The sequence below is a fragment of the Aulonocara stuartgranti genome (assembly GCF_965226115.1).
Source record: "Aulonocara stuartgranti genome assembly, chromosome: 23".
NCBI lineage: Eukaryota > Metazoa > Chordata > Actinopteri > Cichliformes > Cichlidae > Aulonocara > Aulonocara stuartgranti.
In genome coordinates, this window is record NC_138958.1 from 32520237 (window position 1) to 32539874 (window position 19638).

The following is a 19638-nucleotide window of genomic DNA, read 5'->3' on the forward strand; positions in this document are numbered from 1 at the left end:
TTTATTTTGTTATATTTCACCAGCCATAAACAGTGTTGGGGAGTAACGAATACATGTACCGCCGTTACGTATTTAAAATACAAAATATGAGTAACTGTATTCCATTACAGTTACTGTTTAAAAAGGTGGTATTTAGAATACAGTTACTTTGTTGAAATAAAGGGATTACACGGCGGTCTTTTCCTGTTTCATATGTTCGGCTATGCCCTCTCTTTTTTTAGTTTCAAACAAAACACGCATTAAGAGGCTCAAATGCCTGTGTCTGAATCTCGCATCTCATAATAAGAAGAAATATTTTTTAAAATGATTTAATATGAAGGCAATAGCAGAGTGTTACAGGCATAGCCCTAAAGAATGTAGCCTCATGGGCAGTGTAGTCCGTGCTGCAGGGAGAATGGACTACCATACCTGTTATGTGTCTGTGAGCGAGGGAGGGAGAAAAAGGAGAGTGGAAACGTACGAGCTGTCACCGAGCAGAAACAGAAGCTGGAAGCATGTAAATATAATAATAACCACTGCAGCCAAGAAGAGTGCCTGATGAGCCCAGTTGTAAGTAAGCTATTAAGACTCAACTGTACACCGTGTTCGTGTTTTCCTCCGAAACAATAAGTTCTGTTGGAGCAGCCCTTCAACACCTCTCTCTGTCTCTCGCTAGCAAAGTTGACCCAGACAACAAAGTAAAGCTAGTTTTCAGCTACGAGCCGACACGGAACCCGACTTATTAGCCAGAGGTCCCTTTACTACGGTTTGGAGCCGCGGACCTGTTTTATATAAGTGTGGAATAGTTTTTTATACGAGATCGCTGCAAAAAGTGCAGCCTTGCCTAATGTCCACCCTACTGTTACTCATTTTATATTAAGATTTTAAAATCTAGTTGCTATTGGTATGGCGAGTAGCCTTCAGTAATAGTAATAAATCACACAGCAATAGTACATTCATTAGTTGTAAAAAACATGATAATATATTGAGTAATCCAAAGTATTCAGAATACGTTACTATCATTGAGTAACGTAATGGAATACGTTACAAAATACATTTTGGGGCATGTATTCTGTAATCTGTAGTGGAATACATTTTAAAAGTAACCTTCCCAACACTGGCCATAAATAAAAGGCTCTCTCTTGGTTAAGATATAGTTTTGCTTCCATGTAAATTGCCCACATTATTGTTCCACCTAATCATGTTTTGTGTATGGGGTCAGAGACCAGCCACATAGATAGTGCACCTTAGAAGTCACTTTTAATTTGAAGATCACTAATAGCTCGTTCAAACTCTATATGATGATTTAACATTGATACATGTATATTTTCAAAATCTCTTTCTCATTATGTCTTTCTGCTCCTTCATTCTCTCCTCATCATCATCTTCTTCCTCTTCGCCTCAAAGTCTCATCTTCTGAACTTAGGTCATGACTGCAGAACAGAAAAAAGTGCGTAAACATGCATTTTTTATTGTTAGTACTGTTGCAATTACTTATTCTCAGTAGATTAGACATAAACAGGCAGACAACAATAGCTGGATATAAGCTAACATTATGCCAGGTGGTGTTAGCCTAAAAATCACACTTTCCTCTTATAAACAGTTTAAATACATTTTCACACCATGAAATGTGAGAGTTTATTCACCAAGTCCTCATATCAGACTCCTTTTCCAAATATTTAAAGAGGTCGCCTGAGCAACAACCATGGACAGGGCTAAGAGCCAGTCTTTTAAATGAACTAAAACTCAGTCCAGGTCTTTGGTTAACTGACAAGCTAGAGTGAAAGATTGCTGTCACTCCTCCTCTTTGGCCTGTGTTGAGGATTTTGAAAGTTAATATGACTCGGGGCATGTTGAGTCATTTACATTACATTGTTACATACATACATACTCCCCAACACTGGCTGTGCACAAAGAAATGCTGGCATATCTCATAGAACTGAAACAATGAGAAACAGATAAAGTCATACAGAAAATTATTAAGCTGACAAGTGACTGAATTATGGGGTTTACTGAAGAAATTCCCCTGGAGTGTTTGAGAGCCTGCTGGTGAATCACTTGCATAGTCAGTCTCAGTGTATTCTTTCATGTTGTCCTTTTAAATCGTGAATGCTAACTGACTGTTGTATGGTTGAGTACACTGAGACTTGGGAGTTCCATTACTGAAATTGCGATCCACCATATTTGCAACATTTCAAAGGGGAACATATATATTAGTCACATAACTTATTTAAAAAAAACAAAAGCAGTAAATGCACCCCTTTCAACAGTTTGGCCACTTAAAATTCTTCTTCCGGCTAATGTGATAGGAGGATACTAAATCCTTGTTGTCTTAATTAGAGCTTAGTGAAATGACGCTGCCGAGGCCTGAAGGTGTTTTCCACAATACTTTGGGGAAAATGGTTAATTAGTTATTGCATGTACTCAAAGAACTGAATCAGCCTCTCTTTAAACAGTTTCCACTTGGAATTCCAAACCTCATCACATGAGGGTGCTCTTTTATTAAGACTGTAATTTCTTAGTGTGTTTGCCAATACTTTTATACGGGCAACTGTGGCTCAGAGGGTTGGGAAGCGCATCTGTAAGAGAGCGGAAGGTCGCCAGTTCGATCCCCGGGTTCTCTGTCCTCATCGCTGTGTCCTTGGACAAGACCCTTTACCCCACCGCCAGCCACTGGCCAGAGGGGCTGATGGTGCGATATGGCAGCCTTGCTTCTGTCAGTCTGCCCCAGGGCAGCTGTGGCTACAACTGTAGCTTGCCTCCACCAGTGTAAGAATAGTGGCATTGTAAAGTGCTTTGGGTGCCTTTAAAAGCACTATATAAATCCAATCCATTATTATTATTACTTTTATGTTTTTTTTATTTATTTGTTACTGTATGTCAAAGTCATAAAATATAGTTGTGAAAATAAATGAAACTCTCTTTAAGTTTTGTTTTATTGTTTAATTTGCAAAATCTAAAGCCAAAGTACAGAAGTGTGTGTGTGAAAACTAAGTGCACACCACACACAACCCTACAACCAGTAGTGTGTAGGGTCGTGTTTAACAGCAATAACTTCAAGTCATGTTTTCTGTGTGACTTTATCAGTCTGTGGCACTATTATAGAGGAACTTTGGCTGACTTTCTTTACAGCTTTGTGTCAGGTCATTAAGGCTTGTTGACATTTTGTTTTGCACAGCTCTCTTAAGGTCTCACCACAGCACTTAAGCCGGTTTGATGTTGGGACTTTGAATGAGCAGCTACCTTTTCTTTTTGAGTCGCTGTGTTGCAGAACCTAATTTGCTTGTACTTGCACTCATGGGAAGGAGTGGATGTCCTAGTTGCAGTTAGAGTGATTGTTCTTGTGGATATTTTCCACATCAAGGCCGGTTGTTTTTCTGTCTGTTTTCATGCTTATCAGCTTTGGTCACTTTTCTCACAGGGTCTATGTAACTATTATACGATTCTCGCAGAATAGATTTTTTCTGTCAATAACCACTGTGCACTGTAATGATCCAAATCATCATTTGACATGTGATTAAGCTCCATTAAAACCAGTTCCCACCTTGCACGTCAGTGAACAAACCACTGGCAACAAACCAAGAGAGATGATAATGAAAAGAGTGCAACAGCACACAGAAAACTGTATCAAATCAAGACAGATGACTGAAAAAGACCAGAGGTTCACAACAATAAAAGAAGCTATGCTTTCTCTTTATAACTACATGTCAGCTTTTTGTATCTTTTTCTATTTATTTATTTTTGTCTACACATTGTGGCCCAGTTTCTCTGTTTCCCACAGCCTCTTCCATCTCTCTCTGTCTCTGAAAATCTAAGCCAGTCTTAAGCCTCCATCTACTCTATCTGCATTTCACATTTGCCTCCTCTCTGATTCCATGCTTACTCCAAGGCCTGGGAAATCCTCAGCAGATGCCTGAGAGAGTGTTCGGCTGGTTCCACGCTGTTGACAGACAACACAGCTTCGAATGTGAAAACAAGGCTATTTCAAGCTGGCTTTGCAGTGATGGAATGTATGAATTTATAGACAGAGTGTAGAGGGTAGAAGAAACTCAGATGTTCTCTCTGCACTTGTTTGACATTTTTCTCCGAACTTGTCAACACGAAATGCTTTGTAAGAACAGCATGGAGAAAAATGCAAACATTTTGTGCCTGTCACTCTGAGGGCTTTCATCTTGAGATACTGCACATGGATGTGCATCACAAATATGTTTCCATTTATCAGAATTTCACAGCTGGCATCTTACATTAAATAGCTGGCAAGTATGGAAGGCTGAAAACAACCACAAGTCCACTGAATATTCATGATACTGCTAATTTAATTATTTAGAGAAAATAGGACTCTGTTAGCTGAAAATAATGGGCACAATGGGTATGTCTGGACCTCACGAATTACATCTGTTCCAAGTGTTTGGTGCTTGTTCAGGGTTGAGGAAGCCTTGTGTTTTTACTGAAGTGCAAAGAAAGTAAAGGTGTTAAAGAATCAAAGCTCTAAAATTAGCTTTTGTCTTTTTATTAACCATAATTACAAGGTTTCCCTGACCATAATCATTAACCTTAGGAGCCTAACCTTGTTCCTTTAATTCCACTCTTTTGAATCTTTTTTAGTAGATCCTTTGTTTCCAGGATATTTGTCATTATGCAGCCACATTGCTCCCCAATGTAACCTGCTCAGTGTGTGTAATTTACCATAAATTACATTTTTACATTTTCACATCTGCCCTTTTTGCAAGTTCACACTAATGTGTGTTATATCTTTAAAGAAAGCATTGTCAAGTGAAAGAATGAACTGCTTAGTTAGAAATATACTGCAAGATAATATATATAATAAGGTCAAATTATTCATGTTCAGTTATTTACAAATCAGCACCTATTATCCATTACCTCTTCCTAATGTCTGTGAAATCAAAGTAAACGTGTCATCCTACCCTCATTTGATTTTTTTGAGCATTAAAGAATGCTCAAAAAGAACAAAGAAAACAAAATGGATATACAAAAAATTCAGCACTATTCCCTTAAACATAAAAACTGACCCAGTGTGTAACCTGTCTTAGCAGAGATTCGAACTCTGCTTCTTGTAAGATAAGATAAGATGACCTTTATTAGTCCCACAGGTGGGAAATTTGTTTTGTTACAGCAAAAGTGCAAAGTTATGTAGCAGAAATTAGAAAACACTGGAATGCAATAAAATACAATAGAATAAAATAAAATACTATATACAATAGAATAAAATAGAATAGAACAATATATACAATAGAATAAAATAGAAATACAAATACTATATACAACTGAGTAGGAAAATACAAAAATACAACTTTGTCAGAAGAAGAGTTGCACAAAAATTGCACATAGTCAGTTATCGCAAATCCTTCACACAAAGAGAGCAGCCCTGTCAAGTCAAGCTTCGACATCTTTTTCCTCCTCTTATATATATATATATATATATATATCCATCCATCCATCCACTTCCGCTTATCCTTTTCAGGGTCGCAGGGGCGCTGGAGCCTATCCCAGCTGTCATAGGGCGAGAGGCAGGGTACACCCTGGACAGGTCGCCAGTCTGTCGCAGGGCTAACACACAGGGACAGACAACCATTCGCACTCACGTTCACTCACACATTCACACCTAGTGGCAATTTGGATTATCCAATTAACCTATCCCCACAAGCTGCATGTCTTTGGACGGTGGGAGGAAGCCGGAGTACCCGGAGGGAACCCACGCAAACACGGGGAGAACATGCAAACTCCACACAGAAAGACCCCGGCCTGATGTTGGAATTGAACTCAGGGCCTTCTTGCTGTGCGGCAACAGTGCTAACCACTGTGCTAACCACTGTGCTGCCTATTTTATATATATATATATATATATATATATATATATATATTAGAGATGGCACGATACCACTTTTTTATGTCCGATACCGATATCATAAATTTGGATATCTGCCGATACCGATATGAATCCGATATAGTGTTTTTTAATCAACAAAACTGTTTTTTAAATATCTTGCTGCATTTTGTATAAGTTCATACTCAAGTTTAAAACAACAACTACACTAAAGCTATTCTGTTATACCTGTATGCAAAAAAAAATATTTCATAGTTCAGCAATACTGATCAATCTAATAAACTTAAACCTACACCATCCTCCCTATTCTGGTATTTTAAAGAGTACTTAGCAGAAATATTAAGCAACCTAACTAATAGGGTTCCAACTCCCAGCAACAACAAAAATAAATAAATAAAAAATAGGGAACCACCCCTCACGCTCCACCTCATGATGCTTAATCGACGTAATCAACCTTAATTTGATGCAGTGTGAAAAAAAAATACACAGAAATCAATTATTTTTCAAGAAATATTAAATAGATTCAACATCTTTCTTCAACAAAATTGCAGACTGCACAGATGGTACCTTCCCAAAGGAAAACGTACTATAGCTTACTAGGGTATATATATTAGACTTAATAGTTACTATATACAGTAATGGACTTCTATTCATTTTACATCAAATTAAAACTTTGGGTGTCAGATAATTATTTATTAAAAGCTAGACATTTTAAATGAGAATAAGAAAGAAAAGTATGTCTTTGTGCCCCCTTTTCCCTGTTAATGCCCTATCGGCCCCCCTGGCTAAACTTTGCTAGATCCGCCCCTGCACAGTTACCAGCGTCAGCTACGTAAAAAAAGATCCTCGAGTAGAAAGTAATATTAAATAAATTCTAACAACAGCTGATCAAGCTTAAACGTGCTGCTGTTGTTTATCCACTGGTTTCCTCTTTCTGGTGCAAAGTGGGCCAAAAACAAACCAGAGAGACGGACTCGCGACAGAAAAGCTGATCAGCTGATCATTAAGCAGTTTCATGATTGAAGTAGCAGCAAGAAGAGGCAGTCGCTTGTTAAGCTTAACGCAGGAATGCTTTACAAACATTCAGAGATGGACTTACACACTTGCTTTACTTCTCTCGGGGATAACTTTGTCAGAGATGAAATGCCGGGTTGCTAGCGAAGCTCCAAATGCTATCCAGACCACCGACAGGTCCCGCATGCCACAGCCGCTCTATCACGTGATGCATACTGCTCCGACGTGCTAACTTCTGAGGCGAGTTACGGCATGTTGCAAGTTTTGTGAGGTGCTTTCGTGATATTTAATGGATCGGATTACATTTTTTATTTTTCTCCGATATCCGATCCAGTAATTTAGGTCAGTATCGGACCGATACCGATACATAAAATGATGACAGAGGTCAGTAATTTGCAACAGAGGTACACTTCAACTGTGAGAGACAGAATGTGAAAAAAAAATCCATGAATCCACATGGTAGGATTTGTAAAGAATTTATTCGTAAATCAGGGTGGAAAATAAGTATTTGGTCAATAACAAAAATACAACTCAATACTTTGTAACATAACCTTTGTTGGCAATAACAGAGATCAAACGTTTACTATAGGTCTTTACCAGGTTTGCACACACAGTAGCTGGTATTTTGGCCCATTCTTCCATGCAGATCTTCTCGAGAGCAGTGATGTTTTGGGGCTGTCGCCGAGCAACACGGACTTTCAACTCCCGCCACAGATTTTCTATGGGGTTGAGGTCTGGAGACTGGCTAGGCCACTCCAGGACTTTCAAATGCTTCTTACGGAGCCACTCCTTTGTTGCCCGGGCGGTGTGTTTTGGATCATTGTCATGTTGGAAGACCCAGCCTCGTTTCATCTTCAAAGTTCTCACTGATGGAAGGAGGTTTTGGCTCAAAATCTCACGATACATGGCCCCATTCATTCTGTCCTTAACACGGATCAGTCGTCCTGTCCCCTTGGCAGAAAAACAGCCCCATAGCATGATGTTTCCACCCCCATGCTTCACAGTAGGTATGGTGTTCTTGGGATGCAACTCAGTATTCTTCTTCCTCCAAACATGACGAGTTGAGTTTATACCAAAAAGTTCTTCTTTGGTTTCATCTGACCACATGACATTCTCCCAATCCTCTGCTGTATCATCCATGTGCTCTCTGGCAAACTTCAGACGGGCCTGGACATGCACTGGCTTCAGCAGCGGAACACGTCTGGCACTGCGGGATTTGATTCCCTGCCGTTGTAGTGTGTTACTGATGGTGACCTTTGTTACTTTGGTCCCAGCTCTCTGCAGGTCATTCACCAGGTCCCCCCGTGTGGTTCTGGGATCTTTGCTCACCGTTCTCATGATCATTTTGACCCCACGGGATGAGATCTTGCGTGGAGCCCCAGATCGAGGGAGATTATCAGTGGTCTTGTATGTCTTCCATTTTCTGATGATTGCTCCCACAGTTGATTTTTTCACACCAAGCTGCTTGCCTATTGTAGATTCACTCTTCCCAGTCTGGTGCAGGTCTACAATACTTTTCAATACTTTTCCTGGTGTCCTTCGAAAGCTCTTTGGTCTTGGCCATGGCGGAGTTTGGAGTCTGACTGTTTGAGGCTGTGGACAGGTGTCTTTTATACAGATGATGAGTTCAAACAGGTGCCATTCATACAGGTAACGAGTGGGGGACAGAAAAGCTTCTTACAGAGGACGTTACAGGTCTGTGAGAGCCAGAGATTTTCCTTCTTTGAGATGACCAAATACTTATTTTCCACCCTAATTTACGAATAAATTCTTTACAAATCCTACCATGTGGATTCATGGATTTTTTTTTTCACATTCTGTCTCTTACAGTTGAAGTGTACCTCTGGTGCAAATTACTGACCTCTGTCATCATTTTAAGTGGGGGAACTTGCACAATCGGTGGCTGACTAAATACTTTTTTGCCCCACTGTGTGTGTGTATATATATATATATATATATATTATTACTGTGAAAAATAGGTCAGCTTATGCAGATGTTGTACATGGAAATCCAAATGGGACACAGTGAGTGCATGCAGCAGTTTGATACATCAGTCTATATCAGCTATTTGAAATTAGATTTAGATTGAGAGCAATAAAATTGCTTGGTTAGGTTTAGGAAAAGAACAACCCCGTGCCGACTGCTCTCTTAGGTAGTGCTTCCTTGATGAAGCTGATTGGCAACAGGTAAGTGTGATTACTCCAGGTGTGGCTGGCTCCAAGGCGGGAAGACTCCCCAGGTCTGGTGTGGCAGCAAAGCACGAACACCTCAGCACACACACACACCCCAACGTGTACACAGGGAAACGGGGACAATCCTGAGAATCTGATAGAATATTCATTAAACCCAAGAGAACATATGAGCCCATGACAAATATGTGAATGAGTTTAGCATTGAGCTGTGCTCCAGTATGTCGGCAATATCTTTGCCGGCTGGCGATGTTGTGCCAGACGACGATGGCGACTCAGATTTGGCCGGGGAAGATGCACTCTGAGCCTTCTTCATTACGAGATCCTGGAAGCACTGATCAATGTAATCTTGGAGAGCCTCTAAACTCTTCCCGTTGTTCTCCAGGGTGTTGGAGATGATGTAGACAAATATTGTTAGTTATAAGACAATTGATAAGTGTATTTGGTAATACTGAAGCTTAAAGGAATTTGTTCAATTTCAAACTACCATTCGCTTTAATTTTCCGCCAAAATCTCTGGCGTCTGACGTCAGTTACAACTAGAGATGGACCGATCCGATATTACGTATCGGTATCGGTCCGATACTGACGTCAATTACTGGATCGGATATCAGAGAAAAATAAAAAAGTGTAATCCGATCCATTATATATAGAAAAAACACCTCACAAAACTTGCGACATGGCGTAACTCGGCTCATAACCGTAGCACATCGCAGCAGAACGGGTCACGTGATAGAGCGGCTCTGTGTATTTGCAGCCTAGCAATCCGGCATTTCATCTCCGAGGAAGTTATCCCCGAGAGAAGTAAAGCAAGTGTGTAAGTTCATCTCTGAATGTTTGTAAAGCATTCCAGCGTTAAGCTTAACAACCAATATATGGAGCGACTGCCTCTTCTCTCTCTCTCTCTCCTGCTGCTACTTCAATCGAAACTGATCAATGATCAGCTGATTGGCTTTTCTGTCGCGAGTCCGTCTCTCTTGTTTGTTTATTGTTCACTTCGCGCCAGAAAGAGGAAACCAGCGGCTGAACAACAGCAGCACGTTTTAGCTTGATAAGCTGTTGTTAGAATTTATTTAATATTACTTTCTACACCAGGATTTTTTTCTACGTAGCTGACGGCTGGTAACTGTGCAGGGGCGGATCTAGCAAAGTTTAGCCAGGGGGGCAGCAAGATATTTTAAAAAACAGTTTTGTTGATTAAAACACACTATATCGGATTCATATCGGTATCGGCAGATATTCAAATTTATGATATCGGTATCGGACATAAAAAAGTGGTATCGTGCCATCATTACAACATGAGTCGCTTACCTTGTCCGTCCTCAACAGTGTCATTTTTCTGTTGAGTTTGGACTTTTTCAGTCATGCTGCTGTATTTGAAGCTTTTAGTAATTAGATAATGTTGGAGCCCATTTTGATACTAGGTCCAAAATGTCAGCACTAGTGATTTAATTTCCACTTGATGTGATTTAGTTTTTCCATTAATCCATTTTTTTCTTTTCTCAGCCCGATGCTGTGTCACTCTCACTCTGCCTGACCTCCTGTAATCATCTCATCTCCATTGTCAATTTCTCTCTACTATCCCTGGACCGATAAGCTTTGCTCTGCTTGCAGTTCTTCCCATTTATCACACAAATTTCAATAAATGAAAACAGCTATATGGGGGAAAAACCCTGAACAGATGAGAAATCTTGTGCAGTGTGCAGTGTCAAGACTAGCTTTAGGGAAAATTCAATCAAACCTCAAGTGTCTGGGAGATTAATAGCTGTCATTATTCATTCTCAACTCAAGGTGCTACATGCATGCGGTTCATGTGAGTGCATGAAATGTGATAGAAATAGATTATATTTCCTCTGCAGAGCCTGAGCTGCTGATAATAATTTTTAAAAGACAATAAAAGCCCAAAATCTGTTCTGTAAACTGCTTTAAATGAACCTGGGGAGAAAAACTCTTTTAAATAACCCAGCAGGCTTGGGTCAGGCACAAGTTGAGCTTCTTCCTCCCTGCTTTCTCTTCCAGTTTACCTAACACAGGCTTTTCTCCTCCGTGTCCTAGAACATAACTGACAACGAAATTAAGTGGCGGTGGGCTAGTGTCAGCGGCGAATTATGGAGGATGTGACAGCTCTGCGTTGATGGCAGATAATCGCACAGCATAATAATCTCTGCCAAGAGAATTGCTCCAGGCTTCTTTATGGTCATAGTAACTGAATCCTTGTCTGGCGCTGTAGGTAAGTCAGATAACACAGGCACCGTTTTGTAGCTCGTGGGCACACGCTCTTGCAAACGCATAAACTCACTATCATCCGTCTTGCTTTTGTAAAACACAGGAAGCCCACATGTGACTTATGCCACTGTCAGCTCAGCAGCACCTCCAGGAACAATATCAACTCCAACACCCACACTCCACATGCACACCCACACCCATACACACAGAATGAGTGTACATTTACCCAGTCATGACAAATCAGCCTTTCCACTGGCTGCTCCACCTTAGGGGGTTGTAACAATAGTGTCAGCTCAGATGAGGAAAGAGGCATCTCTCCCACACAGAACCACTGATTCTTGTGAGTGCTTTTACTTTCATGTTATTGGTCTGCTTTATTTCATTACACTCTAGAGTTTTATCGGGGTGACTGTAGCTGAATGAAGTTTCCCCAGAAATGACTTTAATCTGGCTTGTTTTCATCTCACAGTTGATCTGTTTTCTTTTGACTCAATGGGCAAGGCAGCTGTGCCGAGTGAGCAGTTTGATGCAGTTTAATCACACAATTTGTGACGTTAAATTTGAATATTTTGACATGTTTTTCACCTCCACCCCCGCGCATGTTCATCGTGAATTACATTCACTTTACAGCATTTTCCTCCTTTTGTTGGGATTCAGCTGGCTGACTAAACACAGGAAAAGACCAGTGTCTGTCAGTGATAATTACTTATGCAAATAAGCCCAGCACAGTAATTACAACTTACCAACACACATAAACACACACTGTGTGGCTACAGTGGCGTTCATCCTTGAAAACAAAGCTATCATAATTATTTAAACTGTCATTTACACAATGAAAAGACCATTTAAGACCACAGATCAATTTTTCACATAAGTCATGAATAAATGAAAAGTAGTTATGGTCCAGCTGGTTCACCTGCAGCAAGCAGAAAGGCATTTTAGCATGTGGAGGTTTGAGGTGGAGTTTGTTGCTCCACCACAGTCTCATGAAATACCACCTTGCTGTTGCAATGCATGGGGGGAAAGCCAAAACTCTCATTTCACTTGTCACTGGGAAATACAGACTGCAGACTGGGTGCAGTGAGTTTTACAGAAAGGCAAGCAGAGAGAATTATAGCCCCCACCATCAGCATTAATTGGATTGATGATATTGCAGCATATGTTTAAAGTCAAGATCATTTTAAATAGTTTATATTCTGTATAATGGCCAGCATCATTTTCCTGTGAACTCATAGTGGGTCATCTGATTGTTTGGGGTTCGCTAGTTTCTCTCTATTACTGAAGGGTTGATACTTTACAGTATAAAAGGAGGCTTAATATTATTTCAGAATTATATTTATTGGTACTATTTGATCATCCGAGTTCTTCCCAAATGATCTAAAACATAACTGAATATCAATAGTAAGAGTTTTTAAAGGGATTGCAGTAGCACTCTGATTATACGGAAACATAAAATTACATATTTGGTGAGTCTCAAATATGTTTAAAGTGAATATATCAGTAATATGTTCACTCACAACATTTTTTCTTACCAAATTCTACAATATTTATTTGCTGACTGCAGAGTTATTGAACTTTTTTATGGTTGTGGCCAGGCACTGGAAACACGTTACCTCAGGATAGGAAAAAAACACAAAACTTATTTCCCAAACCTAAATCTAGGCAGGGCTTCCAGTGCTTAAAGTCAAGTGTAAAAAGTTCTTTATTTACAAACAATTATACATTTTATGGAGACAGTGTTATAATCATTTCTATAATTTTTATTATATAATAATTTAAGCAGTCAGAGTCGCTTCTTTCTGGACCTTTTCTCTAACTTGATCTTAGTTTGAGCTTGAAGGTTTCTTTCTCTTGCGTTCTTCAAAGTTACCTGCAAAGTTGCAGGTAATTTGGTTTTGTAATTTCGACGCTAATGCTAGGTTGGCCATGAAAGAACTTTCTGCAGCCATTAACAAACACCAGAATAAACACCCTGAGGCTGCTTTTATTGTTGCTGGCGACTTCAACCACACCAACTTAAAGACAGATTCCACCAACATGTCTCCTGCCACACCACAGGAGACAAGACTTTAGACCATGTGTATACCAACCTGGCTGGAGCCTACAAAGCCACATCCCTCCCCCACATTGGACAATCGGCCCATCTCTCCCTGTTCCTCACACCTAGGTATTCACCACTCATCCAACGTGTGAAACCTGCTGTGAGGACAATTAAAGTGTGGCCAGAGGGGACAGACGCAGTGCTCCAGGACAGATTTAAAAACACAGACTGGAATATGTTCACCCACACAGACCTGGACCAATACGCCTCATCTGTACTGGAGTATATCTCCGAAACCACAGACAGTGTCACCACCCAGAAACGGATCACCATGTACCCCAACCAGAAGCCTTGGATGAACCGGGATGTTCGTCTCCTCCTGAAGGCCCGCAACACCACCTTTAGGTCAGGAGATGCACACGCCTACAGTACAGCCAGGGCTAATCTAAAGAAGGGCATCAAAAAAGCCAAACACCATTACAAAAAGAAGGTAGAAGAACACTTCTCCAACTCCAACCCCCGACGCATGTGGCAAGGACTCCAGACCATTACAGACTACAGGACCACCAAACCCTCCCCCACATCCTCTGATGTTTCCTTCCTCAACGAGCTCAACAACTTTTATGCTCGTTTTGAGCGAGGGAACCCCACAACCACAACCAAAGCAGACGTGACGCCAGACCACCAACCTCTGACTCTCTCCCCCACCGATGTAGGAGCGGTGCTGAGCAGGATCAATTTCCACAAGGCTGCAGGTCCCGATGGCATCCCCGGGCGTGTTCTCAGAGCATGTTCTGGGGAGCTTGCAGGAGTGCTCACAGACATATTCAATCTGTCCTTGGCCCACGCTGTGGTACCGGCCTGCTTCAAATCCACCTCCATCGTCCCGATACCCAAAAACTCCAACCCATCTTGCCTCAATGACTACCGCCCAGTAGCACTCACCCCCATCATCACTAAGTGCTTAGAGCAGCTGGTCCTAGCACACTTCAAATCCTGTCTCCCCCCACCCTGGACCCCCACCAATTCGCATACCGCCAGAACAGGAGCACAGAGGATGCAGTCTCCATCGCACTGCACTCTGTCCTCTCACACCTGGACAACAACAACACCTACGCCAGAATGCTGTTTATAGACTTCAGTTCAGCATTCAATACAATCCACCCCTCACAACTCATCAGGAAACTGACAGACCTGGGCATCAGTTCCCTCATCTGCAAATGGTTACTGGACTTCCTGACCAACCGCCCCCAACATGTCCGGCTGGATAACCACTGCTCATCTACCATCACAATGAACACCGGTGTACCACAAGGCTGTGTGATGAGCCCTTTCCTCTACTCCCTTTTCACCCACGACTGCAGACCTGCTGATGGTTCCAACACCATCATTAAGTTTGCAGATGACACCACGGTGATTGGCCTCATCAGTGACAACGATGAGGCCGCCTACAGGGAGGAGGTGGATCGTCTGGCTGAGTGGTGCGACAGAAACAACCTGCTGCTTAACACCGAGAAGACCAAGGAGCTCATCGTGGACTACAGGAGGAATGCTGACCCACATCCACCCATCCACATTAAGGGGACAGCTGTGGAGCGTGTGAGCAGCTTCAAGTTCCTGGGAGTCCACATCTCCGAGGATCTCACTTGGACGACCAACTGCTCCAAGCTGGTCAAGAAGGCTCACCAGCGCCTCTTCTTCTTGAGGACTCTGAGGAAGAACCACTTGTCCTCAGACATCCTGGTGAACTTCTATCGTTGCACCATCGAGAGCATCCTGACCAACTGTATAACAGTCTGGTACGGGAACTGCTCTACCTCAGACCGGAAGGCATTGCAGAGGGTCGTGAAAACTGCCCAGCGCATCGCCGGAGCACCACTTCCTGCCATAAAAGACATCTACAGGAAGCGGTGTCTGAAAAGGGCTGGGAAAATCATCAGAGACCCCAGTCACCCATCACATGGACTCTTCACCCTCCTGCCCTCTGGGAGGTGCTACCGGAACAGCTTCTTCCCCACAGCTGTCAGACTCCTGAACTCTGCCTCCTGACATCTGACCCACGTTAACACATGGACTGAACATACACACACCCACAATGGACAACTGTACCCTCAAACACACAATAATAACATGGACTGAACCACCACTCACAACCACTAGCACTTTATATAGCCTCTGTAGAAATTATCCACATATCTCACTTATCTTAACTGCACTACTGTATACCTCTGTAAATAATCATTCTGTAAATACGATAATTTTTAACCCTACAACTGTTTACAACTTGCATAGTTCCCATTTCTGTATAACTGTATATCTCAGATTTCTGTAAAGTTATTTATTTCATATTCTGTATAGTTTTTCATATTTATATCCTGTTCATATCCTGTACATAGCTTGTACTCACTACAGCCTGTACATACCTATAGTTATAGAATATTCACAACATACTTCATACCATGTACATTATAACATACCATAATAGACCCATTTCTGTAATATACTTACATATCTATATTATTGCTAATATATATTGTAATATATCTATATCACTAAAGCACTTCTGGATGGATGCAAACTGCATTTTGTTGCCCTGTACCTGTGCATGTGCAATGACAATAAAGTTGAATTCTATTCTATTCTATTCTAAAAAACAGGCAGGGAAGAACTTCTTGCAGCATAATCAGTGATGTTACCATTCTCCTCTTTTTTAAAGGTAGGAAGAGTTGATTTTCTGCAGCTCCTGCTCCAAGCTCAGGGCCTTCAAATAATTTGTTTTCCCATAAAAGTCCTCACTGTTGCAGTGCTTGGCTTTAAAATTCTAAATTTCACAATGGAATCTCTGTTGGTGTCCCTGCACCCCTTTGTTTAGCAGGCTTCTACTCTCAGTGTCTTTGAGCTTTCAGGAACTGCTCAGTCTGTTCCTGCTGTTTCCTGGACTGCAGTCTGAGTAGGAAGCCTCAGTGGTTTAGGTTGAAGAATCTACAAGCAGCTCTGCAGTTGGGTGGATCCTCTGTTCATGCAGATTCCTGATGGTCCAGTTTTTAAGTGAATGTAACAATGATTAGCAGCGTTCTATTCTATTCAATCGTCACTCAGTTCAGATTTGAGAATGTCCTCTTTTTTCAAAGTTCTCTATTTGTTCTGCAGTGTTTTAGCACACAAAACTGATCCAACTGAGTCTAATAGTCTAAAGTTCTGTTATTTGCAATTGCCAGTCTGGCAAGAGACAGGTGCTGTCTGTGCTGGGAGTCATAGAGTTAGTATCTGAGAACAGCGATCTCCTCCCTCACATGTCATAATGCCATAATTAACCAAGAATTGGACTCAAGAGGCAGGAATCAGAAGCTGACTGCAGTTTCACAGATTTTATTGCATGGGTAAAAGGTGTAATTTATGAGTAGGTAAGTAATACTGGCGAGACGAAAGAAGCGGTTAGCAGTGGCCAAGGTGAGGTTAAGGTGATCTTGCAGACTTGTGCATTCACCCACTTTCTCTTTTCAAGGAGGAGCAACCCTGAGGCCTGCCAGGATCATGACTGCCTCACCTGATCTGAAATTCAGATTAACCTGATGATGCCAAGTCCCTGTGTTGAGTTTCTTCTTCTTCTTCTAGAGTTTAAGTTTAGGTTTTCTTGCATCAGGTATGACCACTAACTTTGTAGATTCATAATGCTTGACTGAGTGTTTGAACTGAATGCCACCACTTCTTTTAATGACTTGCTTTCCTTATGTGTCATGGCAGTACAGAAGTGCTTCGCAGAGATTTTACTTCTGTTTCTGGTAAAAAAGAAAAACAAAAGAATAAATATCATAAAAACTAAAAAACCATCAAGAAAAAAGTCCAAATAAGCCTAAAGAACATAAAGATGGATGAACTGTTTGTCTCATCTTACCTGTAGCTGCAAACGTACTGGGCAGTATTTCCTCAGTATTTGTTCTGAAACAGCTTGATTTGGCTTCTTGAAGCCTGGCAAAATAAAGCTACCCTTGATTAAAATCTTAAGGCTTTCCTTTCAGGGTAAGATGTAAGCAGGTGCTACAAAAGTAATCCAACCAACCTGTTATGTGGAAATTCTGAGTAAGCATGCTTACTCAGAATTTCTTCTCCATGGAGAAGGGATTTCTGCTGAGTTCATGTTTTGTTATCAAAGTCTGTGAAACAGACGTCTCAGTTTAGTCATACTTGCAAATCAGTCCTGCACTCAACGGCATGTCACAACTGCATACTGCATCAAGGCTGATCTCACAGGTTGTTCAGCCCAGTGTCACTGCAAGGTCAATTATTTCCTCATTTACTGAAAAGCTATTTGCTAATCTCACTATTGGGCCTCTTCTGAGGCCATATCTGATTGAGAATTTGCTCTCAGACAGCATACTCTTTAGACCAAGGATCATTAATGTTATCTTGGGTTATTTCAAAGGGAGTGAACAGGATCTCTTGGGAAGGTGAGCTGAAAGGAGAAATCAACCGGGTTGGAGGTGCAGTTAATCACATGAGGTTATGGGAAGGTGGTTGCTATGGAGCACCAGCCAAATCAACAATGGCAGTCCACACTCTGTTTTTAGTCACGGGGATATTTTCCTAGCACTGGGGTCAGCACAGCCAAAATCCCCAAGGCCTCATAACCCAGTCCTTCTGGTTTGATGATAAAGTCTCATAACTGACTATCAGTTTGCTTTCTAATGAGTCAGAAGATCAGAAGCAAGACTTGATACAAGCAGAACATGTGCTCTAATATTGAGCAACAGAGAACAGAACATGACTCTAGTTAAGAATGAAAATCAAACGTGTCCTGAATATTTACATCCTACTGGACTTTCTTCCCCAGTTTCATGCTGAGATTGTTTCAACTGACTCGCGTATTTAAACAGACAGCTGAAAATGATGCAATCTTTTCTTCTCTGCACTAAAGTGAGTACAAATAGCAGGAAAACCATTATAGAAAACAATCTCCTTGGTTCTAATAATGTTTTCTCTGTTATTTAGTGTGACACGGGTCTATGCTTAATGCAAGCTGAGCCACAACTTGCCAGCAGAAACTTAAATTAGCACTTGAATACCTCGGAAATTCACCTCAGCTCAGCTGCTGTGCTTGGAACTTAACAATTCCCACTGGTAATGATTTGTGGCTTGCTTTGATAATTGTGATTTTTATCAGGTGTATTCAGAAAGAATGTGACTGCCAAGATAAGGAAGAAATTGAATTGAGTTTTAATAGAAGTGTAGCGTATTCATTCATGACTACAATATGCACACTTATGGATGCTCTCACTCACAAATCACAGATGAATATGTGCTTTTCTTTGATGTTGGCATGCTGCTGGTCTATGCTGGTGACAGTCCCCCACAGAATGTTGACTTGTAGTGTCACTAAAAAGAAGGGACCACTGTGTGTGTGTGTGCGTGTGTGTGTATGTATATATGTACGTACACACACTTCTTTTTTTTTTTATAGCGCATTGTGTTCTGCATGCTGACTGGCTGCAGACCACTGTCAGTCTGTCTCGTTCCGTGTCTCCTGTACAGTGTTGGGTAAGTTACTTTAAATTAGTAACTTAGTTACATTACTAGTTACTTCTATCAAAAGTAACTCAGTTACTTCAAGTTACTCATTACTTTCAGAGTAACTAGTTACTAGGGAAAGTAACTTTGGTTTTACTCAGAATTCTCTTGTTAATGTGTTGCTTCCGTAACTGGATACCCAGCAAGACTGCCAGTCTTCTAGCTTGCTTACTTGCCACAAGTGCACTGTGCCACCTACCAATAGAAAGGAAAAAATAATGTGCACATTTCCACGAGAGAAATCCCACGCCTGATTCTATCCTAGCCTGCTTTTTACATCCAACACAAAAACTGCAGTCGTGGTGCTTTCGATTGTACTCAGAACTCGGAAATTCTGCCTTCTTAATAGGAAGATGTAGGTAACACCAGACTGAAGATGAGCTGCATACAGAGCTGGACTGGGACAAAAAAATCATCCCGGGCATTTTGACTAGAGACTGGCCCACCATTATAGGAAAAATCATAAAGCCTTTGAATGAAAATAAACGCTGTTGTGACAGTGATGTACACTGTTCTGATGGGATATATGTATCAATCTATCAATTGTTTGTTGCAAGACTCAGATAATTATTTTTTTAAAAGTGAGACATTTTAAATGAGAATAAGAAAGTATTTCCTTGTGCCCCCCTTTCCCTTTTAATGCCCTACATGGACCCCTGGCAACACTTTGCTAGACCCGCCCCTGCACAGTTACCAGCTGTCAGCTACTTAGAAAAGGATCCTGGTGTTATTTGTCTCTCGGAAACAATTCATAACTTCCCTTCAACTCATTCATGTTAA

At 41.1% G+C, this 19638-nt stretch overlaps 1 long non-coding RNA gene across 2 annotated transcripts; it reads left to right on the forward strand.

Moving 5' to 3' along the window:
* The first annotated feature begins 312 nt into the window (after window positions 1-312).
* LOC309699710 lies at window positions 313-18874 on the forward strand. Of its 2 annotated transcripts, none has more exons than XR_014274443.1 (3): window positions 313-549; window positions 11082-11256; window positions 16799-18874. It is a non-coding gene; the product is annotated as an uncharacterized lncRNA (long non-coding RNA). The 2 variants fall into 2 exon arrangements; XR_014274444.1 differs by lacking the exon at window positions 313-549 and adding an exon at window positions 9773-9843.
* The last annotated feature ends 764 nt before the right edge of the window (window positions 18875-19638 follow it).